The 22404-nt window shown below is 48.0% G+C and overlaps 11 non-coding genes and 3 pseudogenes across 11 annotated transcripts; all 14 read left to right on the top strand.

Annotated features, from left to right (window-relative positions):
• The first annotated feature begins 178 nt into the window (after positions 1-178).
• LOC142265525 (U2 spliceosomal RNA) lies at positions 179-369 on the top strand. The gene has a single exon (XR_012731833.1). It is a non-coding gene; the product is annotated as a U2 spliceosomal RNA (small nuclear RNA).
• A 2131-nt stretch (positions 370-2500) lies between these two features.
• LOC142265644 (U2 spliceosomal RNA) lies at positions 2501-2694 on the top strand. The gene has a single exon (XR_012731935.1). It is a non-coding gene; the product is annotated as a U2 spliceosomal RNA (small nuclear RNA).
• Positions 2695-4027: 1333 nt separating this feature from the next.
• Positions 4028-4218, top strand: LOC142265523 (U2 spliceosomal RNA). The gene has a single exon (XR_012731831.1). It is a non-coding gene; the product is annotated as a U2 spliceosomal RNA (small nuclear RNA).
• A 2135-nt stretch (positions 4219-6353) lies between these two features.
• On the top strand, positions 6354-6546 carry LOC142265617 (U2 spliceosomal RNA). The gene has a single exon (XR_012731914.1). It is a non-coding gene; the product is annotated as a U2 spliceosomal RNA (small nuclear RNA).
• Positions 6547-7879: 1333 nt separating this feature from the next.
• On the top strand, positions 7880-8006 carry LOC142265679 (U2 spliceosomal RNA; annotated as a pseudogene).
• Positions 8007-8694: 688 nt separating this feature from the next.
• LOC142265653 (U2 spliceosomal RNA) lies at positions 8695-8887 on the top strand. The gene has a single exon (XR_012731941.1). It is a non-coding gene; the product is annotated as a U2 spliceosomal RNA (small nuclear RNA).
• A 2135-nt stretch (positions 8888-11022) lies between these two features.
• On the top strand, positions 11023-11215 carry LOC142265616 (U2 spliceosomal RNA). Its single transcript, XR_012731913.1, has one exon. It is a non-coding gene; the product is annotated as a U2 spliceosomal RNA (small nuclear RNA).
• A 1333-nt stretch (positions 11216-12548) lies between these two features.
• LOC142265522 (U2 spliceosomal RNA) lies at positions 12549-12739 on the top strand. Its single transcript, XR_012731830.1, has one exon. It is a non-coding gene; the product is annotated as a U2 spliceosomal RNA (small nuclear RNA).
• Positions 12740-14072: 1333 nt separating this feature from the next.
• On the top strand, positions 14073-14214 carry LOC142265677 (U2 spliceosomal RNA; annotated as a pseudogene).
• A 697-nt stretch (positions 14215-14911) lies between these two features.
• On the top strand, positions 14912-15112 carry LOC142265652 (U2 spliceosomal RNA; annotated as a pseudogene).
• A 1333-nt stretch (positions 15113-16445) lies between these two features.
• Positions 16446-16636, top strand: LOC142265521 (U2 spliceosomal RNA). The gene has a single exon (XR_012731829.1). It is a non-coding gene; the product is annotated as a U2 spliceosomal RNA (small nuclear RNA).
• Positions 16637-17969: 1333 nt separating this feature from the next.
• LOC142265520 (U2 spliceosomal RNA) lies at positions 17970-18160 on the top strand. The gene has a single exon (XR_012731828.1). It is a non-coding gene; the product is annotated as a U2 spliceosomal RNA (small nuclear RNA).
• Positions 18161-19493: 1333 nt separating this feature from the next.
• Positions 19494-19684, top strand: LOC142265519 (U2 spliceosomal RNA). The gene has a single exon (XR_012731827.1). It is a non-coding gene; the product is annotated as a U2 spliceosomal RNA (small nuclear RNA).
• Positions 19685-21819: 2135 nt separating this feature from the next.
• On the top strand, positions 21820-22012 carry LOC142265614 (U2 spliceosomal RNA). The gene has a single exon (XR_012731912.1). It is a non-coding gene; the product is annotated as a U2 spliceosomal RNA (small nuclear RNA).
• The last annotated feature ends 392 nt before the right edge of the window (positions 22013-22404 follow it).

Genomic DNA, 22404 nt, shown 5'->3' with positions numbered 1-22404 from the left:
GCGGCTGCAAAACGCACCATTCTTCTTGTTTTTGCTCTGCAAAGCAGCCTTTTCAAGGGTTGGCTTGGGTGACAAAATGTCTTCTGTAGGCGTGGGTTTGTCTCCCTCTCGCTCTCTCTCCCTAAGATGTGTCCGGCATAGGCCAGGGTGCCACTCGAGGCCCAAACCAATTCTGGTTATCGCTTCTCGGCCTTTTGGCTAAGATCAAGTGTAGTATCTGTTCTTATCAGTTTAATATCTGATACGTCCCCTATCTGGGGACCATATATTAAATGGATTTTTAGAACAGGGAGATGGAAAAAGAGCTTGCTCTGTCCACTCCACGCATTGACCTGGTATTGCAGTACCTCCAGGAACGGTGCACCCCTTCTTAACCCAGTTTCCAAAAGCAGAACTCGATTCACCTGATTCATATTAGCCCGATTAGCGAATTGAAATGAATTTTTATCTAACACACTTTTTACTTGCTTTATTCATCCAAATAGCAAACTCATCACCACTCAACTTCACCAACTCTGCTATGTCCCGTGCAGTATCTTGTTGTCAGTCTAATCTAGATCATGTGCAATTGAATGGAATAGATCCCTTTTGGACAAAGTGAATTCAGCTGATGCTGCTGCAGTGACCACAGGTGTGATAAGATCTAGAATTGGCATCTGGTGCGATCTCTCCGCTTCCACTCCAAAGAAAGTTACCTGTTTATTCCTATCATGCATTGGTTTTTGGGGTTTTCTTTGAGTAATGATGATCTCTTTAGTAGTCTGTTGGCGCCCTCTCCTGGAGGAATAGTTTGCTTGCTCTTGGACATTCTAAAAGAGAGGTCATGATAGACATTGAGCTTCTGAGCTCAATTGGGGACAGTCATGGGTGATGAATGTTTGCAACCTACTGCGAAGCCTCATACCGCAATATAAGGAACGTCAAATACTAAGAAAGGGCGGCCTATGAAAGAATTACTACTTTCAATAAGTACACTTAAACGGCTAATTGGGAATAGAAAAACTGTAAAAAGCCCTCTGAGAAAGCCCCCCTCTAACCTTTGATAGTAAGCTTTTCTGTAGTCTGCCTGTTGATGTATTTTCCGTTTGAACTGTGCACAACATGAAGAGACGGAACACTGGCGGCTTGTCACAATGCCCCCGCTGACATCACAATAGCGCTGCTGCCTAGAAAACAAGCTGCGCAGCAGAAGTTGTTCTTTGGGTGGGAGGGTGGGCTAGTGTAAGGAGGGGGCAAGCTCTTTTTTTCCCGGGTGGTAGGGGGATGACAGGAGAAGGGATGCGGGTGGTGAGAAGGGTACAGAGGGCAGGGTTTGGGGGCTGGGAAGGAAAGGGAAAAGATTAGGGTTTGGGGATGATGAAAGGGCTTTCTACGGGTAAGGATGGCAAAGGGTGGCAGTGACGGAAAGTCAGGCAACCTGTCCAGTCCGTCTTTTTGTATCGTGAATTGGAAAGACTGCAAGGGGGAGGGGAGTTGCTTGCGCCCTAAAGGAGGAGTTATTCAGATTCATTGCAGTGGGGGGCGGCGGCTGCAAAACGCACCATTCTTCTTGTTTTTGCTCTGCAAAGCAGCCTTTTCAAGGGTTGGCTTGGGTGACAAAATGTCTTCTGTAGGCGTGGGTTTGTCTCCCTCTCGCTCTCTCTCCCTAAGATGTGTCCGGCATAGGCCAGGGTGCCACTCGAGGCCCAAACCAATTCTGGTTATCGCTTCTCGGCCTTTTGGCTAAGATCAAGTGTAGTGTTGTTCGAAGAGGTGGTTTAAGCTCCAGGCCACCTTAGTACAATGATTCAATGCACACTGGAAGGTTGCGCTTGCTAGTACTCTGGGTGGATAGTATATTCATCTAGTGGAAAACATGGCCCTACCAGGATCGAGGCTATTAGACTGAGTAAGGATGGGGGGCTATGGTACAACGTGCCCCAGGACTGACGACCCTGGAGTGAGTCTGAGCTTGCTGGCTTGGGACCCCGGCAAGCCTTGGGCTCTGTAGCACACGGTACCTTGCCTTTTCATACTTTTTGAGCATATTACCCTATCCAGGCCTTCTGGCTAGGAAGGGAAATTTTTATAATCCCGGTCGGAGGTCTGGTCAGCTTTGGGCTGAGAAACTAACACCCGGTCGGAGGTCCGGTCAGCTTTGGGCTGAGAAACCAACACCCGGTTGGAGGTCCGGTCAGCCTTGGGCTGAGAAACCAACACCCGGTTGGAGGTCCGGTCAGCCTTGGGCTGAGAAACCAACACCGGTTGACGGTCCGGGCAGTCTCGGCTGCGAAACCAACGACTAGTAGCTCCCTACTCCACTTGGGTAAGATGCCTCGGTGGACGCTGGGAGCAACAACAAGGCTCAACCAGGCTTCGGCTTGGGGGAGCACCGAAGATCCCTGACCCTCGCTGTGGCCTTCTGGCTCGGAGGGACGGGGTTGATTTTTGGGGATCCTCTTCTCACGGAGGGGTCCACACGAATCCTAGCCTTTGCACTGTTTTTGGTGTGACTTCGGTCATGCATTTTTGCGGTGCTTTGGAAAGCTTCATTAAATCAAATCTGTTCTTATCAGTTTAATATCTGATACGTCCCCTATCTGGGGACCATATATTAAATGGATTTTTAGAACAGGGAGATGGAAAAAGAGCTTGCTCTGTCCACTCCACGCATTGACCTGGTATTGCAGTACCTCCAGGAACGGTGCACCCCTTCTTAACCCAGTTTCCAAAAGCAGAACTCGATTCACCTGATTCATATTAGCCCGATTAGCGAATTGAAATGAATTTTTATCTAACACACTTTTTACTTGCTTTATTCATCCAAATAGCAAACTCATCACCACTCAACTTCACCAACTCTGCTATGTCCCGTGCAGTATCTTGTTGTCAGTCTAATCTAGATCATGTGCAATTGAATGGAATAGATCCCTTTTGGACAAAGTGAATTCAGCTGATGCTGCTGCAGTGACCACAGGTGTGATAAGATCTAGAATTGGCATCTGGTGCGATCTCTCCGCTTCCACTCCAAAGAAAGTTACCTGTTTATTCCTATCATGCATTGGTTTTTGGGGTTTTCTTTGAGTAATGATGATCTCTTTAGTAGTCTGTTGGCGCCCTCTCCTGGAGGAATAGTTTGCTTGCTCTTGGACATTCTAAAAGAGAGGTCATGATAGACATTGAGCTTCTGAGCTCAATTGGGGACAGTCATGGGTGATGAATGTTTGCAACCTACTGCGAAGCCTCATACCGCAATATAAGGAACGTCAAATACTAAGAAAGGGCGGCCTATGAAAGAATTACTACTTTCAATAAGTACACTTAAACGGCTAATTGGGAATAGAAAAACTGTAAAAAGCCCTCTGAGAAAGCCCCCCTCTAACCTTTGATAGTAAGCTTTTCTGTAGTCTGCCTGTTGATGTATTTTCCGTTTGAACTGTGCACAACATGAAGAGACGGAACACTGGCGGCTTGTCACAATGCCCCCGCTGACATCACAATAGCGCTGCTGCCTAGAAAACAAGCTGCGCAGCAGAAGTTGTTCTTTGGGTGGGAGGGTGGGCTAGTGTAAGGAGGGGGCAAGCTCTTTTTTTCCCGGGTGGTAGGGGGATGACAGGAGAAGGGATGCGGGTGGTGAGAAGGGTACAGAGGGCAGGGTTTGGGGGCTGGGAAGGAAAGGGAAAAGATTAGGGTTTGGGGATGATGAAAGGGCTTTCTACGGGTAAGGATGGCAAAGGGTGGCAGTGACGGAAAGTCAGGCAACCTGTCCTGTCCGTCTTTTTGTATCGTGAATTGGAAAGACTGCAAGGGGGAGGGGAGTTGCTTGCGCCCTAAAGGAGGAGTTATTCAGATTCATTGCAGTGGGGGGCGGCGGCTGCAAAACGCACCATTCTTCTTGTTTTTGCTCTGCAAAGCAGCCTTTTCAAGGGTTGGCTTGGGTGACAAAATGTCTTCTGTAGGCGTGGGTTTGTCTCCCTCTCGCTCTCTCTCCCTAAGATGTGTCCGGCATAGGCCAGGGTGCCACTCGAGGCCCAAACCAATTCTGGTTATCGCTTCTCGGCCTTTTGGCTAAGATCAAGTGTAGTATCTGTTCTTATCAGTTTAATATCTGATACGTCCCCTATCTGGGGACCATATATTAAATGGATTTTTAGAACAGGGAGATGGAAAAAGAGCTTGCTCTGTCCACTCCACGCATTGACCTGGTATTGCAGTACCTCCAGGAACGGTGCACCCCTTCTTAACCCAGTTTCCAAAAGCAGAACTCGATTCACCTGATTCATATTAGCCCGATTAGCGAATTGAAATGAATTTTTATCTAACACACTTTTTACTTGCTTTATTCATCCAAATAGCAAACTCATCACCACTCAACTTCACCAACTCTGCTATGTCCCGTGCAGTATCTTGTTGTCAGTCTAATCTAGATCATGTGCAATTGAATGGAATAGATCCCTTTTGGACAAAGTGAATTCAGCTGATGCTGCTGCAGTGACCACAGGTGTGATAAGATCTAGAATTGGCATCTGGTGCGATCTCTCCGCTTCCACTCCAAAGAAAGTTACCTGTTTATTCCTATCATGCATTGGTTTTTGGGGTTTTCTTTGAGTAATGATGATCTCTTTAGTAGTCTGTTGGCGCCCTCTCCTGGAGGAATAGTTTGCTTGCTCTTGGACATTCTAAAAGAGAGGTCATGATAGACATTGAGCTTCTGAGCTCAATTGGGGACAGTCATGGGTGATGAATGTTTGCAACCTACTGCGAAGCCTCATACCGCAATATAAGGAACGTCAAATACTAAGAAAGGGCGGCCTATGAAAGAATTACTACTTTCAATAAGTACACTTAAACGGCTAATTGGGAATAGAAAAACTGTAAAAAGCCCTCTGAGAAAGCCCCCCTCTAACCTTTGATAGTAAGCTTTTCTGTAGTCTGCCTGTTGATGTATTTTCCGTTTGAACTGTGCACAACATGAAGAGACGGAACACTGGCGGCTTGTCACAATGCCCCCGCTGACATCACAATAGCGCTGCTGCCTAGAAAACAAGCTGCGCAGCAGAAGTTGTTCTTTGGGTGGGAGGGTGGGCTAGTGTAAGGAGGGGGCAAGCTCTTTTTTTCCCGGGTGGTAGGGGGATGACAGGAGAAGGGATGCGGGTGGTGAGAAGGGTACAGAGGGCAGGGTTTGGGGGCTGGGAAGGAAAGGGAAAAGATTAGGGTTTGGGGATGATGAAAGGGCTTTCTACGGGTAAGGATGGCAAAGGGTGGCAGTGACGGAAAGTCAGGCAACCTGTCCAGTCCGTCTTTTTGTATCGTGAATTGGAAAGACTGCAAGGGGGAGGGGAGTTGCTTGCGCCCTAAAGGAGGAGTTATTCAGATTCATTGCAGTGGGGGGCGGCGGCTGCAAAACGCACCATTCTTCTTGTTTTTGCTCTGCAAAGCAGCCTTTTCAAGGGTTGGCTTGGGTGACAAAATGTCTTCTGTAGGCGTGGGTTTGTCTCCCTCTCGCTCTCTCTCCCTAAGATGTGTCCGGCATAGGCCAGGGTGCCACTCGAGGCCCAAACCAATTCTGGTTATCGCTTCTCGGCCTTTTGGCTAAGATCAAGTGTAGTGTTGTTCGAAGAGGTGGTTTAAGCTCCAGGCCACCTTAGTACAATGATTCAATGCACACTGGAAGGTTGCGCTTGCTAGTACTCTGGGTGGATAGTATATTCATCTAGTGGAAAACATGGCCCTACCAGGATCGAGGCTATTAGACTGAGTAAGGATGGGGGGCTATGGTACAACGTGCCCCAGGACTGACGACCCTGGAGTGAGTCTGAGCTTGCTGGCTTGGGACCCCGGCAAGCCTTGGGCTCTGTAGCACACGGTACCTTGCCTTTTCATACTTTTTGAGCATATTACCCTATCCAGGCCTTCTGGCTAGGAAGGGAAATTTTTATAATCCCGGTCGGAGGTCTGGTCAGCTTTGGGCTGAGAAACTAACACCCGGTTGGAGGTCCGGGTCAGCTTCGGCTGAGAAACCAACACCCGGTTGGAGGTCTGGGTCAGCTTCGGCTGAGAAACCAACACCCGGTTGGAGGTCCGGTTAGCCTTGGGCTGAGAAACCAACACCGGTTGACGGTCCGGGCAGTTTCGGCTGCGAAACCAACAACTAGTAGCTCTCTACTCCACTTGGGTAAGATGCCTGGGTGGACGCTGGGAGCAACGACAAGGCTCAACCAGGCTTCGGCTTGGGGGAGCACCGAAGATCCCTGACCCTTGCTGTGGCCTTCTGGCTCGGAGGGACAGGGTTGATTTTTGGGGACCCTCTCCTCACGGTGGGGTCCACACGAATCCTAGCCTTTGCACTGTTTTTGGTGTGACTTCGGTCATGCATTTTTTGTGGTGCTTTGGAAAGCTTCATTAAATCAAAAATCTGTTCTTATCAGTTTAATATCTGATACGTCCCCTATCTGGGGACCATATATTAAATGGATTTTTAGAACAGGGAGATGGAAAAAGAGCTTGCTCTGTCCACTCCACGCATTGACCTGGTATTGCAGTACCTCCAGGAACGGTGCACCCCTTCTTAACCCAGTTTCCAAAAGCAGAACTCGATTCACCTGATTCATATTAGCCCGATTAGCGAATTGAAATGAATTTTTATCTAACACACTTTTTACTTGCTTTATTCATCCAAATAGCAAACTCATCACCACTCAACTTCACCAACTCTGCTATGTCCCGTGCAGTATCTTGTTGTCAGTCTAATCTAGATCATGTGCAATTGAATGGAATAGATCCCTTTTGGACAAAGTGAATTCAGCTGATGCTGCTGCAGTGACCACAGGTGTGATAAGATCTAGAATTGGCATCTGGTGCGATCTCTCCGCTTCCACTCCAAAGAAAGTTACCTGTTTATTCCTATCATGCATTGGTTTTTGGGGTTTTCTTTGAGTAATGATGATCTCTTTAGTAGTCTGTTGGCGCCCTCTCCTGGAGGAATAGTTTGCTTGCTCTTGGACATTCTAAAAGAGAGGTCATGATAGACATTGAGCTTCTGAGCTCAATTGGGGACAGTCATGGGTGATGAATGTTTGCAACCTACTGCGAAGCCTCATACCGCAATATAAGGAACGTCAAATACTAAGAAAGGGCGGCCTATGAAAGAATTACTACTTTCAATAAGTACACTTAAACGGCTAATTGGGAATAGAAAAACTGTAAAAAGCCCTCTGAGAAAGCCCCCCTCTAACCTTTGATAGTAAGCTTTTCTGTAGTCTGCCTGTTGATGTATTTTCCGTTTGAACTGTGCACAACATGAAGAGACGGAACACTGGCGGCTTGTCACAATGCCCCCGCTGACATCACAATAGCGCTGCTGCCTAGAAAACAAGCTGCGCAGCAGAAGTTGTTCTTTGGGTGGGAGGGTGGGCTAGTGTAAGGAGGGGGCAAGCTCTTTTTTTCCCGGGTGGTAGGGGGATGACAGGAGAAGGGATGCGGGTGGTGAGAAGGGTACAGAGGGCAGGGTTTGGGGGCTGGGAAGGAAAGGGAAAAGATTAGGGTTTGGGGATGATGAAAGGGCTTTCTACGGGTAAGGATGGCAAAGGGTGGCAGTGACGGAAAGTCAGGCAACCTGTCCTGTCCGTCTTTTTGTATCGTGAATTGGAAAGACTGCAAGGGGGAGGGGAGTTGCTTGCGCCCTAAAGGAGGAGTTATTCAGATTCATTGCAGTGGGGGGCGGCGGCTGCAAAACGCACCATTCTTCTTGTTTTTGCTCTGCAAAGCAGCCTTTTCAAGGGTTGGCTTGGGTGACAAAATGTCTTCTGTAGGCGTGGGTTTGTCTCCCTCTCGCTCTCTCTCCCTAAGATGTGTCCGGCATAGGCCAGGGTGCCACTCGAGGCCCAAACCAATTCTGGTTATCGCTTCTCGGCCTTTTGGCTAAGATCAAGTGTAGGATCTGTGAGGCTCGGCAGATGCAATGCACACTGGAAGGTTGCGCTTGCTAGTACTCTTGATGTATAGTATATTCATCTAGAGGAAAACATGGCCCTACCAGGATCGAGGCTATTAGACTGAGTAAGTGTGGGGGCTATGGTGCAATGTGCCCCAGGACTGACGACCCTGGAGTGAGTCTGAGCTTGCTGGCTTGGGACCCCGGCGAGCCTTGGGCTCTGTAGCACACCGTACCTTGCCCTTTCATACTTTCTGAGCATATTGCTCTATCCCGGCCTTCTGGCTAGGAAGGGAAATTTTTATAATCATGGTCGGAGGTCCGTTCAGCTTTGGGCTGAGAAACCAACACCCGGTTGGAGGTCCGGGTCAGCTTCGGCTGAGAAACCAACACCCGGTTGGAGGTCTGGGTCAGCTTCGGCTGAGAAACCAACACCCGGTTGGAGGTCCGGGTCAGCTTCGGCTGAGAAACCAACACCCGGTTGGAGGTCCGGTTAGCCTTGGGCTGAGAAACCAACACCGGTTGACGGTCCGGGCAGTTTCGGCTGCGAAACCAACAACTAGTAGCTCTCTACTCCACTTGGGTAAGATGCCTGGGTGGACGCTGGGAGCAACGACAAGGCTCAACCAGGCTTCGGCTTGGGGGAGCACCGAAGATCCCTGACCCTTGCTGTGGCCTTCTGGCTCGGAGGGACGGGGTTGATTTTTGGGGACCCTCTCCTCACGGAGGGGTCCACACGAATCCTAGCCTTTGCACTGTTTTTGGTGTGACTTCGGTCATGCATTTTTTGCGGTGCTTTGGAAAGCTTCATTAAATCAAAAATCTGTTCTTATCAGTTTAATATCTGATACGTCCCCTATCTGAGGACCATATATTAAATGGATTTTTAGAACAGGGAGATGGAAAAAGAGCTTGCTCTGTCCACTCCACGCATTGACCTGGTATTGCAGTACCTCCAGGAACGGTGCACCCCTTCTTAACCCAGTTTCCAAAAGCAGAACTCGATTCACCTGATTCATATTAGCCCGATTAGCGAATTGAAATGAATTTTTATCTAACACACTTTTTACTTGCTTTATTCATCCAAATAGCAAACTCATCACCACTCAACTTCACCAACTCTGCTATGTCCCGTGCAGTATCTTGTTGTCAGTCTAATCTAGATCATGTGCAATTGAATGGAATAGATCCCTTTTGGACAAAGTGAATTCAGCTGATGCTGCTGCAGTGACCACAGGTGTGATAAGATCTAGAATTGGCATCTGGTGCGATCTCTCCGCTTCCACTCCAAAGAAAGTTACCTGTTTATTCCTATCATGCATTGGTTTTTGGGGTTTTCTTTGAGTAATGATGATCTCTTTAGTAGTCTGTTGGCGCCCTCTCCTGGAGGAATAGTTTGCTTGCTCTTGGACATTCTAAAAGAGAGGTCATGATAGACATTGAGCTTCTGAGCTCAATTGGGGACAGTCATGGGTGATGAATGTTTGCAACCTACTGCGAAGCCTCATACCGCAATATAAGGAACGTCAAATACTAAGAAAGGGCGGCCTATGAAAGAATTACTACTTTCAATAAGTACACTTAAACGGCTAATTGGGAATAGAAAAACTGTAAAAAGCCCTCTGAGAAAGCCCCCCTCTAACCTTTGATAGTAAGCTTTTCTGTAGTCTGCCTGTTGATGTATTTTCCGTTTGAACTGTGCACAACATGAAGAGACGGAACACTGGCGGCTTGTCACAATGCCCCCGCTGACATCACAATAGCGCTGCTGCCTAGAAAACAAGCTGCGCAGCAGAAGTTGTTCTTTGGGTGGGAGGGTGGGCTAGTGTAAGGAGGGGGCAAGCTCTTTTTTTCCCGGGTGGTAGGGGGATGACAGGAGAAGGGATGCGGGTGGTGAGAAGGGTACAGAGGGCAGGGTTTGGGGGCTGGGAAGGAAAGGGAAAAGATTAGGGTTTGGGGATGATGAAAGGGCTTTCTACGGGTAAGGATGGCAAAGGGTGGCAGTGACGGAAAGTCAGGCAACCTGTCCTGTCCGTCTTTTTGTATCGTGAATTGGAAAGACTGCAAGGGGGAGGGGAGTTGCTTGCGCCCTAAAGGAGGAGTTATTCAGATTCATTGCAGTGGGGGGCGGCGGCTGCAAAACGCACCATTCTTCTTGTTTTTGCTCTGCAAAGCAGCCTTTTCAAGGGTTGGCTTGGGTGACAAAATGTCTTCTGTAGGCGTGGGTTTGTCTCCCTCTCGCTCTCTCTCCCTAAGATGTGTCCGGCATAGGCCAGGGTGCCACTCGAGGCCCAAACCAATTCTGGTTATCGCTTCTCGGCCTTTTGGCTAAGATCAAGTGTAGTGTTGTTCGAAGAGGTGGTTTAAGCTCCAGGCCACCTTAGTACAATGATACAATGCACACTGGAAGGTTGCGCTTGCTAGTACTCTGGGTGGATAGTATATTCATCTAGTGGAAAACATGGCCCTACCAGGATCGAGGCTATTAGACTGAGTAAGGATGGGGGGCTATGGTACAACGTGCCCCAGGACTGACGACCCTTGAGTGAGTCTGAGCTTGCTGGCTTGGGACCCCGGCAAGCCTTGGGCTCTGTAGCACACCGTACCTTGCCTTTTCATACTTTTTGAGCATATTACCCTATCCCGGCCTTCTGGCTAGGAAGGGAAATTTTTATAATCCCGGTCGGAGGTCTGGTCAGCTTTGGGCTGAGAAACTAACACCCGGTTGGAGGTCCGGGTCAGCTTCGGCTGAGAAACCAACACCCGGTTGGAGGTCTGGGTCAGCTTCGGCTGAGAAACCAACACCCGGTTGGAGGTCCGGTTAGCCTTGGGCTGAGAAACCAACACCGGTTGACGGTCCGGGCAGTTTCGGCTGCGAAACCAACAACTAGTAGCTCTCTACTCCACTTGGGTAAAATGCCTGGGTGGACGCTGGGAGCAACGACAAGGCTCAACCAGGCTTCGGCTTGGGGGAGCACCGAAGATCCCTGACCCTTGCTGTGGCCTTCTGGCTCGGAGGGACAGGGTTGATTTTTGGGGACCCTCTCCTCACGGTGGGGTCCACACGAATCCTAGCCTTTGCACTGTTTTTGGTGTGACTTCGGTCATGCATTTTTTGTGGTGCTTTGGAAAGCTTCATTAAATCAAAAATCTGTTCTTATCAGTTTAATATCTGATACGTCCCCTATCTGGGGACCATATATTAAATGGATTTTTAGAACAGGGAGATGGAAAAAGAGCTTGCTCTGTCCACTCCACGCATTGACCTGGTATTGCAGTACCTCCAGGAACGGTGCACCCCTTCTTAACCCAGTTTCCAAAAGCAGAACTCGATTCACCTGATTCATATTAGCCCGATTAGCGAATTGAAATGAATTTTTATCTAACACACTTTTTACTTGCTTTATTCATCCAAATAGCAAACTCATCACCACTCAACTTCACCAACTCTGCTATGTCCCGTGCAGTATCTTGTTGTCAGTCTAATCTAGATCATGTGCAATTGAATGGAATAGATCCCTTTTGGACAAAGTGAATTCAGCTGATGCTGCTGCAGTGACCACAGGTGTGATAAGATCTAGAATTGGCATCTGGTGCGATCTCTCCGCTTCCACTCCAAAGAAAGTTACCTGTTTATTCCTATCATGCATTGGTTTTTGGGGTTTTCTTTGAGTAATGATGATCTCTTTAGTAGTCTGTTGGCGCCCTCTCCTGGAGGAATAGTTTGCTTGCTCTTGGACATTCTAAAAGAGAGGTCATGATAGACATTGAGCTTCTGAGCTCAATTGGGGACAGTCATGGGTGATGAATGTTTGCAACCTACTGCGAAGCCTCATACCGCAATATAAGGAACGTCAAATACTAAGAAAGGGCGGCCTATGAAAGAATTACTACTTTCAATAAGTACACTTAAACGGCTAATTGGGAATAGAAAAACTGTAAAAAGCCCTCTGAGAAAGCCCCCCTCTAACCTTTGATAGTAAGCTTTTCTGTAGTCTGCCTGTTGATGTATTTTCCGTTTGAACTGTGCACAACATGAAGAGACGGAACACTGGCGGCTTGTCACAATGCCCCCGCTGACATCACAATAGCGCTGCTGCCTAGAAAACAAGCTGCGCAGCAGAAGTTGTTCTTTGGGTGGGAGGGTGGGCTAGTGTAAGGAGGGGGCAAGCTCTTTTTTTCCCGGGTGGTAGGGGGATGACAGGAGAAGGGATGCGGGTGGTGAGAAGGGTACAGAGGGCAGGGTTTGGGGGCTGGGAAGGAAAGGGAAAAGATTAGGGTTTGGGGATGATGAAAGGGCTTTCTACGGGTAAGGATGGCAAAGGGTGGCAGTGACGGAAAGTCAGGCAACCTGTCCTGTCCGTCTTTTTGTATCGTGAATTGGAAAGACTGCAAGGGGGAGGGGAGTTGCTTGCGCCCTAAAGGAGGAGTTATTCAGATTCATTGCAGTGGGGGGCGGCGGCTGCAAAACGCACCATTCTTCTTGTTTTTGCTCTGCAAAGCAGCCTTTTCAAGGGTTGGCTTGGGTGACAAAATGTCTTCTGTAGGCGTGGGTTTGTCTCCCTCTCGCTCTCTCTCCCTAAGATGTGTCCGGCATAGGCCAGGGTGCCACTCGAGGCCCAAACCAATTCTGGTTATCGCTTCTCGGCCTTTTGGCTAAGATCAAGTGTAGTATCTGTTCTTATCAGTTTAATATCTGATACGTCCCCTATCTGGGGACCATATATTAAATGGATTTTTAGAACAGGGAGATGGAAAAAGAGCTTGCTCTGTCCACTCCACGCATTGACCTGGTATTGCAGTACCTCCAGGAACGGTGCACCCCTTCTTAACCCAGTTTCCAAAAGCAGAACTCGATTCACCTGATTCATATTAGCCCGATTAGCGAATTGAAATGAATTTTTATCTAACACACTTTTTACTTGCTTTATTCATCCAAATAGCAAACTCATCACCACTCAACTTCACCAACTCTGCTATGTCCCGTGCAGTATCTTGTTGTCAGTCTAATCTAGATCATGTACAATTGAATGGAATAGATCCCTTTTGGACAAAGTGAATTCAGCTGATGCTGCTGCAGTGACCACAGGTGTGATAAGATCTAGAATTGGCATCTGGTGCGATCTCTCCGCTTCCACTCCAAAGAAAGTTACCTGTTTATTCCTATCATGCATTGGTTTTTGGGGTTTTCTTTGAGTAATGATGATCTCTTTAGTAGTCTGTTGGCGCCCTCTCCTGGAGGAATAGTTTGCTTGCTCTTGGACATTCTAAAAGAGAGGTCATGATAGACATTGAGCTTCTGAGCTCAATTGGGGACAGTCATGGGTGATGAATGTTTGCAACCTACTGCGAAGCCTCATACCGCAATATAAGGAACGTCAAATACTAAGAAAGGGCGGCCTATGAAAGAATTACTACTTTCAATAAGTACACTTAAACGGCTAATTGGGAATAGAAAAACTGTAAAAAGCCCTCTGAGAAAGCCCCCCTCTAACCTTTGATAGTAAGCTTTTCTGTAGTCTGCCTGTTGATGTATTTTCCGTTTGAACTGTGCACAACATGAAGAGACGGAACACTGGCGGCTTGTCACAATGCCCCCGCTGACATCACAATAGCGCTGCTGCCTAGAAAACAAGCTGCGCAGCAGAAGTTGTTCTTTGGGTGGGAGGGTGGGCTAGTGTAAGGAGGGGGCAAGCTCTTTTTTTCCCGGGTGGTAGGGGGATGACAGGAGAAGGGATGCGGGTGGTGAGAAGGGTACAGAGGGCAGGGTTTGGGGGCTGGGAAGGAAAGGGAAAAGATTAGGGTTTGGGGATGATGAAAGGGCTTTCTACGGGTAAGGATGGCAAAGGGTGGCAGTGACGGAAAGTCAGGCAACCTGTCCTGTCCGTCTTTTTGTATCGTGAATTGGAAAGACTGCAAGGGGGAGGGGAGTTGCTTGCGCCCTAAAGGAGGAGTTATTCAGATTCATTGCAGTGGGGGGCGGCGGCTGCAAAACGCACCATTCTTCTTGTTTTTGCTCTGCAAAGCAGCCTTTTCAAGGGTTGGCTTGGGTGACAAAATGTCTTCTGTAGGCGTGGGTTTGTCTCCCTCTCGCTCTCTCTCCCTAAGATGTGTCCGGCATAGGCCAGGGTGCCACTCGAGGCCCAAACCAATTCTGGTTATCGCTTCTCGGCCTTTTGGCTAAGATCAAGTGTAGTATCATTCGAAAAGGTGGTTTAAGGCTCCGGCCACCTTAGTACAATGATGCAATGCACACTGGAAGGTTGCGCTTGTTAGTACTTTGGGAGGATAGTATATCCATCTAGAGGAAACCATGGCCCTACCAGGATCGAGGCTATTAGACTGAGTAAGTGTGGGGGTTATGGTGCAATGTGCCCCAGGAATGGACACCCTGGAGGGAGTCTGAACTTGCTAGGTTGGGACCCTGGTAAGCCTCAGACTCTGTCGCACGCCGCGCCTTGCCTATTCATACTTTCCAAGCATATTGCCCTATCCCGGCCTTCTGGCTAAGAAGGGAAATTTTTATAATCCCGGTCGGAGGTCCGGTCAGCTTTGGGCTGAGAAACCAACACCCGGTTGGAGGTCCGTGTCAGCTTTGGCTGAGAAACCAACACCCGGTTGGAGGTCCGGTTAGCCTTGGGCTGAGAAACCAACACCCGGTTGGAGGTCCGGTCAGCCTTGGGCTGAGAAACCAACACCCGGTTGGAGGTCCGGTCAGCCTTGGGCTGAGAAACCAACACCGGTTGACGGTCCGGGCAGTCTCGGCTGCGAAACCAACGACTAGTAGCTCCCTACTCCACTTGGGTAAGATGCCTCGGTGGACGCTGGGAGCAACAACAAGGCTCAACCAGGCTTCGGCTTGGGGGAGCACCGAAGATCCCTGACCCTCGCTGTGGCCTTCTGGCTCGGAGGGACGGGGTTGATTTTTGGGGATCCTCTTCTCACGGAGGGGTCCACACGAATCCTAGCCTTTGCACTGTTTTTGGTGTGACTTCGGTCATGCATTTTTGCGGTGCTTTGGAAAGCTTCATTAAATAAAAAAAAAAATCTGTTCTTATCAGTTTAATATCTGATACGTCCCCTATCTGGGGACCATATATTAAATGGATTTTTAGAACAGGGAGATGGAAAAAGAGCTTGCTCTGTCCACTCCACGCATTGACCTGGTATTGCAGTACCTCCAGGAACGGTGCACCCCTTCTTAACCCAGTTTCCAAAAGCAGAACTCGATTCACCTGATTCATATTAGCCCGATTAGCGAATTGAAATGAATTTTTATCTAACACACTTTTTACTTGCTTTATTCATCCAAATAGCAAACTCATCACCACTCAACTTCACCAACTCTGCTATGTCCCGTGCAGTATCTTGTTGTCAGTCTAATCTAGATCATGTGCAATTGAATGGAATAGATCCCTTTTGGACAAAGTGAATTCAGCTGATGCTGCTGCAGTGACCACAGGTGTGATAAGATCTAGAATTGGCATCTGGTGCGATCTCTCCGCTTCCACTCCAAAGAAAGTTACCTGTTTATTCCTATCATGCATTGGTTTTTGGGGTTTTCTTTGAGTAATGATGATCTCTTTAGTAGTCTGTTGGCGCCCTCTCCTGGAGGAATAGTTTGCTTGCTCTTGGACATTCTAAAAGAGAGGTCATGATAGACATTGAGCTTCTGAGCTCAATTGGGGACAGTCATGGGTGATGAATGTTTGCAACCTACTGCGAAGCCTCATACCGCAATATAAGGAACGTCAAATACTAAGAAAGGGCGGCCTATGAAAGAATTACTACTTTCAATAAGTACACTTAAACGGCTAATTGGGAATAGAAAAACTGTAAAAAGCCCTCTGAGAAAGTCCCCCTCTAACCTTTGATAGTAAGCTTTTCTGTAGTCTGCCTGTTGATGTATTTTCCGTTTGAACTGTGCACAACATGAAGAGACGGAACACTGGCGGCTTGTCACAATGCCCCCGCTGACATCACAATAGCGCTGCTGCCTAGAAAACAAGCTGCGCAGCAGAAGTTGTTCTTTGGGTGGGAGGGTGGGCTAGTGTAAGGAGGGGGCAAGCTCTTTTTTTCCCGGGTGGTAGGGGGATGACAGGAGAAGGGATGCGGGTGGTGAGAAGGGTACAGAGGGCAGGGTTTGGGGGCTGGGAAGGAAAGGGAAAAGATTAGGGTTTGGGGATGATGAAAGGGCTTTCTACGGGTAAGGATGGCAAAGGGTGGCAGTGACGGAAAGTCAGGCAACCTGTCCTGTCCGTCTTTTTGTATCGTGAATTGGAAAGACTGCAAGGGGGAGGGGAGTTGCTTGCGCCCTAAAGGAGGAGTTATTCAGATTCATTGCAGTGGGGGGCGGCGGCTGCAAAACGCACCATTCTTCTTGTTTTTGCTCTGCAAAGCAGCCTTTTCAAGGGTTGGCTTGGGTGACAAAATGTCTTCTGTAGGCGTGGGTTTGTCTCCCTCTCGCTCTCTCTCCCTAAGATGTGTCCGGCATAGGCCAGGGTGCCACTCGAGGCACAAACCAATTCTGGTTATCGCTTCTCGGCCTTTTGGCTAAGATCAAGTGTAGTATCTGTTCTTATCAGTTTAATATCTGATACGTCCCCTATCTGGGGACCATATATTAAATGGATTTTTAGAACAGGGAGATGGAAAAAGAGCTTGCTCTGTCCACTCCACGCATTGACCTGGTATTGCAGTACCTCCAGGAACGGTGCACCCCTTCTTAACCCAGTTTCCAAAAGCAGAACTCGATTCACCTGATTCATATTAGCCCGATTAGCGAATTGAAATGAATTTTTATCTAACACACTTTTTACTTGCTTTATTCATCCAAATAGCAAACTCATCACCACTCAACTTCACCAACTCTGCTATGTCCCGTGCAGTATCTTGTTGTCAGTCTAATCTAGATCATGTGCAATTGAATGGAATAGATCCCTTTTGGACAAAGTGAATTCAGCTGATGCTGCTGCAGTGACCACAGGTGTGATAAGATCTAGAATTGGCATCTGGTGCGATCTCTCCGCTTCCACTCCAAAGAAAGTTACCTGTTTATTCCTATCATGCATTGGTTTTTGGGGTTTTCTTTGAGTAATGATGATCTCTTTAGTAGTCTGTTGGCGCCCTCTCCTGGAGGAATAGTTTGCTTGCTCTTGGACATTCTAAAAGAGAGGTCATGATAGACATTGAGCTTCTGAGCTCAATTGGGGACAGTCATGGGTGATGAATGTTTGCAACCTACTGCGAAGCCTCATACCGCAATATAAGGAACGTCAAATACTAAGAAAGGGCGGCCTATGAAAGAATTACTACTTTCAATAAGTACACTTAAACGGCTAATTGGGAATAGAAAAACTGTAAAAAGCCCTCTGAGAAAGCCCCCCTCTAACCTTTGATAGTAAGCTTTTCTGTAGTCTGCCTGTTGATGTATTTTCCGTTTGAACTGTGCACAACATGAAGAGACGGAACACTGGCGGCTTGTCACAATGCCCCCGCTGACATCACAATAGCGCTGCTGCCTAGAAAACAAGCTGCGCAGCAGAAGTTGTTCTTTGGGTGGGAGGGTGGGCTAGTGTAAGGAGGGGGCAAGCTCTTTTTTTCCCGGGTGGTAGGGGGATGACAGGAGAAGGGATGCGGGTGGTGAGAAGGGTACAGAGGGCAGGGTTTGGGGGCTGGGAAGGAAAGGGAAAAGATTAGGGTTTGGGGATGATGAAAGGGCTTTCTACGGGTAAGGATGGCAAAGGGTGGCAGTGACGGAAAGTCAGGCAACCTGTCCTGTCCGTCTTTTTGTATCGTGAATTGGAAAGACTGCAAGGGGGAGGGGAGTTGCTTGCGCCCTAAAGGAGGAGTTATTCAGATTCATTGCAGTGGGGGGCGGCGGCTGCAAAACGCACCATTCTTCTTGTTTTTGCTCTGCAAAGCAGCCTTTTCAAGGGTTGGCTTGGGTGACAAAATGTCTTCTGTAGGCGTGGGTTTGTCTCCCTCTCGCTCTCTCTCCCTAAGATGTGTCCGGCATAGGCCAGGGTGCCACTCGAGGCCCAAACCAATTCTGGTTATCGCTTCTCGGCCTTTTGGCTAAGATCAAGTGTAGTATCTGTTCTTATCAGTTTAATATCTGATACGTCCCCTATCTGGGGACCATATATTAAATGGATTTTTAGAACAGGGAGATGGAAAAAGAGCTTGCTCTGTCCACTCCACGCATTGACCTGGTATTGCAGTACCTCCAGGAACGGTGCACCCCTTCTTAACCCAGTTTCCAAAAGCAGAACTCGATTCACCTGATTCATATTAGCCCGATTAGCGAATTGAAATGAATTTTTATCTAACACACTTTTTACTTGCTTTATTCATCCAAATAGCAAACTCATCACCACTCAACTTCACCAACTCTGCTATGTCCCGTGCAGTATCTTGTTGTCAGTCTAATCTAGATCATGTGCAATTGAATGGAATAGATCCCTTTTGGACAAAGTGAATTCAGCTGATGCTGCTGCAGTGACCACAGGTGTGATAAGATCTAGAATTGGCATCTGGTGCGATCTCTCCGCTTCCACTCCAAAGAAAGTTACCTGTTTATTCCTATCATGCATTGGTTTTTGGGGTTTTCTTTGAGTAATGATGATCTCTTTAGTAGTCTGTTGGCGCCCTCTCCTGGAGGAATAGTTTGCTTGCTCTTGGACATTCTAAAAGAGAGGTCATGATAGACATTGAGCTTCTGAGCTCAATTGGGGACAGTCATGGGTGATGAATGTTTGCAACCTACTGCGAAGCCTCATACCGCAATATAAGGAACGTCAAATACTAAGAAAGGGCGGCCTATGAAAGAATTACTACTTTCAATAAGTACACTTAAACGGCTAATTGGGAATAGAAAAACTGTAAAAAGCCCTCTGAGAAAGCCCCCCTCTAACCTTTGATAGTAAGCTTTTCTGTAGTCTGCCTGTTGATGTATTTTCCGTTTGAACTGTGCACAACATGAAGAGACGGAACACTGGCGGCTTGTCACAATGCCCCCGCTGACATCACAATAGCGCTGCTGCCTAGAAAACAAGCTGCGCAGCAGAAGTTGTTCTTTGGGTGGGAGGGTGGGCTAGTGTAAGGAGGGGGCAAGCTCTTTTTTTCCCGGGTGGTAGGGGGATGACAGGAGAAGGGATGCGGGTGGTGAGAAGGGTACAGAGGGCAGGGTTTGGGGGCTGGGAAGGAAAGGGAAAAGATTAGGGTTTGGGGATGATGAAAGGGCTTTCTACGGGTAAGGATGGCAAAGGGTGGCAGTGACGGAAAGTCAGGCAACCTGTCCTGTCCGTCTTTTTGTATCGTGAATTGGAAAGACTGCAAGGGGGAGGGGAGTTGCTTGCGCCCTAAAGGAGGAGTTATTCAGATTCATTGCAGTGGGGGGCGGCGGCTGCAAAACGCACCATTCTTCTTGTTTTTGCTCTGCAAAGCAGCCTTTTCAAGGGTTGGCTTGGGTGACAAAATGTCTTGTGTAGGCGTGGGTTTGTCTCCCTCTCGCTCTCTCTCCCTAAGATGTGTCCGGCATAGGCCAGGGTGCCACTCGAGGCCCAAACCAATTCTGGTTATCGCTTCTCGGCCTTTTGGCTAAGATCAAGTGTAGTATCTGTTCTTATCAGTTTAATATCTGATACGTCCCCTATCTGGGGACCATATATTAAATGGATTTTTAGAACAGGGAGATGGAAAAAGAGCTTGCTCTGTCCACTCCACGCATTGACCTGGTATTGCAGTACCTCCAGGAACGGTGCACCCCTTCTTAACCCAGTTTCCAAAAGCAGAACTCGATTCACCTGATTCATATTAGCCCGATTAGCGAATTGAAATGAATTTTTATCTAACACACTTTTTACTTGCTTTATTCATCCAAATAGCAAACTCATCACCACTCAACTTCACCAACTCTGCTATGTCCCGTGCAGTATCTTGTTGTCAGTCTAATCTAGATCATGTGCAATTGAATGGAATAGATCCCTTTTGGACAAAGTGAATTCAGCTGATGCTGCTGCAGTGACCACAGGTGTGATAAGATCTAGAATTGGCATCTGGTGCGATCTCTCCGCTTCCACTCCAAAGAAAGTTACCTGTTTATTCCTATCATGCATTGGTTTTTGGGGTTTTCTTTGAGTAATGATGATCTCTTTAGTAGTCTGTTGGCGCCCTCTCCTGGAGGAATAGTTTGCTTGCTCTTGGACATTCTAAAAGAGAGGTCATGATAGACATTGAGCTTCTGAGCTCAATTGGGGACAGTCATGGGTGATGAATGTTTGCAACCTACTGCGAAGCCTCATACCGCAATATAAGGAACGTCAAATACTAAGAAAGGGCGGCCTATGAAAGAATTACTACTTTCAATAAGTACACTTAAATGGCTAATTGGGAATAGAAAAACTGTAAAAAGCCCTCTGAGAAAGCCCCCCTCTAACCTTTGATAGTAAGCTTTTCTGTAGTCTGCCTGTTGATGTATTTTCCGTTTGAACTGTGCACAACATGAAGAGACGGAACACTGGCGGCTTGTCACAATGCCCCCGCTGACATCACAATAGCGCTGCTGCCTAGAAAACAAGCTGCGCAGCAGAAGTTGTTCTTTGGGTGGGAGGGTGGGCTAGTGTAAGGAGGGGGCAAGCTCTTTTTTTCCCGGGTGGTAGGGGGATGACAGGAGAAGGGATGCGGGTGGTGAGAAGGGTACAGAGGGCAGGGTTTGGGGGCTGGGAAGGAAAGGGAAAAGATTAGGGTTTGGGGATGATGAAAGGGCTTTCTACGGGTAAGGATGGCAAAGGGTGGCAGTGACGGAAAGTCAGGCAACCTGTCCTGTCCGTCTTTTTGTATCGTGAATTGGAAAGACTGCAAGGGGGAGGGGAGTTGCTTGCGCCCTAAAGGAGGAGTTATTCAGATTCATTGCAGTGGGGGGCGGCGGCTGCAAAACGCACCATTCTTCTTGTTTTTGCTCTGCAAAGCAGCCTTTTCAAGGGTTGGCTTGGGTGACAAAATGTCTTCTGTAGGCGTGGGTTTGTCTCCCTCTCGCTCTCTCTCCCTAAGATGTGTCCGGCATAGGCCAGGGTGCCACTCGAGGCCCAAACCAATTCTGGTTATCGCTTCTCGGCCTTTTGGCTAAGATCAAGTGTAGTGTTGTTCGAAGAGGTGGTTTAAGCTCCAGGCCACCTTAGTACAATGATACAATGCACACTGGAAGGTTGCGCTTGCTAGTACTCTGGGTGGATAGTATATTCATCTAGTGGAAAACATGGCCCTACCAGGATCGAGGCTATTAGACTGAGTAAGGATGGGGGGCTATGGTACAACGTGCCCCAGGACTGACGACCCTTGAGTGAGTCTGAGCTTGCTGGCTTGGGACCCCGGCAAGCCTTGGGCTCTGTAGCACACCGTACCTTGCCTTTTCATACTTTTTGAGCATATTACCCTATCCCGGCCTTCTGGCTAGGAAGGGAAATTTTTATAATCCCGGTCGGAGGTCTGGTCAGCTTTGGGCTGAGAAACTAACACCCGGTTGGAGGTCCGGGTCAGCTTCGGCTGAGAAACCAACACCCGGTTGGAGGTCTGGGTCAGCTTCGGCTGAGAAACCAACACCCGGTTGGAGGTCCGGTTAGCCTTGGGCTGAGAAACCAACACCGGTTGACGGTCCGGGCAGTTTCGGCTGCGAAACCAACAACTAGTAGCTCTCTACTCCACTTGGGTAAAATGCCTGGGTGGACGCTGGGAGCAACGACAAGGCTCAACCAGGCTTCGGCTTGGGGGAGCACCGAAGATCCCTGACCCTTGCTGTGGCCTTCTGGCTCGGAGGGACAGGGTTGATTTTTGGGGACCCTCTCCTCACGGTGGGGTCCACACGAATCCTAGCCTTTGCACTGTTTTTGGTGTGACTTCGGTCATGCATTTTTTGTGGTGCTTTGGAAAGCTTCATTAAATCAAAAATCTGTTCTTATCAGTTTAATATCTGATACGTCCCCTATCTGGGGACCATATATTAAATGGATTTTTAGAACAGGGAGATGGAAAAAGAGCTTGCTCTGTCCACTCCACGCATTGACCTGGTATTGCAGTACCTCCAGGAACGGTGCACCCCTTCTTAACCCAGTTTCCAAAAGCAGAACTCGATTCACCTGATTCATATTAGCCCGATTAGCGAATTGAAATGAATTTTTATCTAACACACTTTTTACTTGCTTTATTCATCCAAATAGCAAACTCATCACCACTCAACTTCACCAACTCTGCTATGTCCCGTGCAGTATCTTGTTGTCAGTCTAATCTAGATCATGTGCAATTGAATGGAATAGATCCCTTTTGGACAAAGTGAATTCAGCTGATGCTGCTGCAGTGACCACAGGTGTGATAAGATCTAGAATTGGCATCTGGTGCGATCTCTCCGCTTCCACTCCAAAGAAAGTTACCTGTTTATTCCTATCATGCATTGGTTTTTGGGGTTTTCTTTGAGTAATGATGATCTCTTTAGTAGT

The sequence above is a fragment of the Anomaloglossus baeobatrachus genome, unplaced genomic scaffold (genome assembly GCF_048569485.1).
Source record: "Anomaloglossus baeobatrachus isolate aAnoBae1 unplaced genomic scaffold, aAnoBae1.hap1 Scaffold_275, whole genome shotgun sequence".
Classification (NCBI taxonomy): Eukaryota; Metazoa; Chordata; class Amphibia; order Anura; family Aromobatidae; genus Anomaloglossus; species Anomaloglossus baeobatrachus.
Note: the sequence above shows the minus strand (reverse complement) of the source record. Positions and strands in the feature narration are given on the sequence as shown.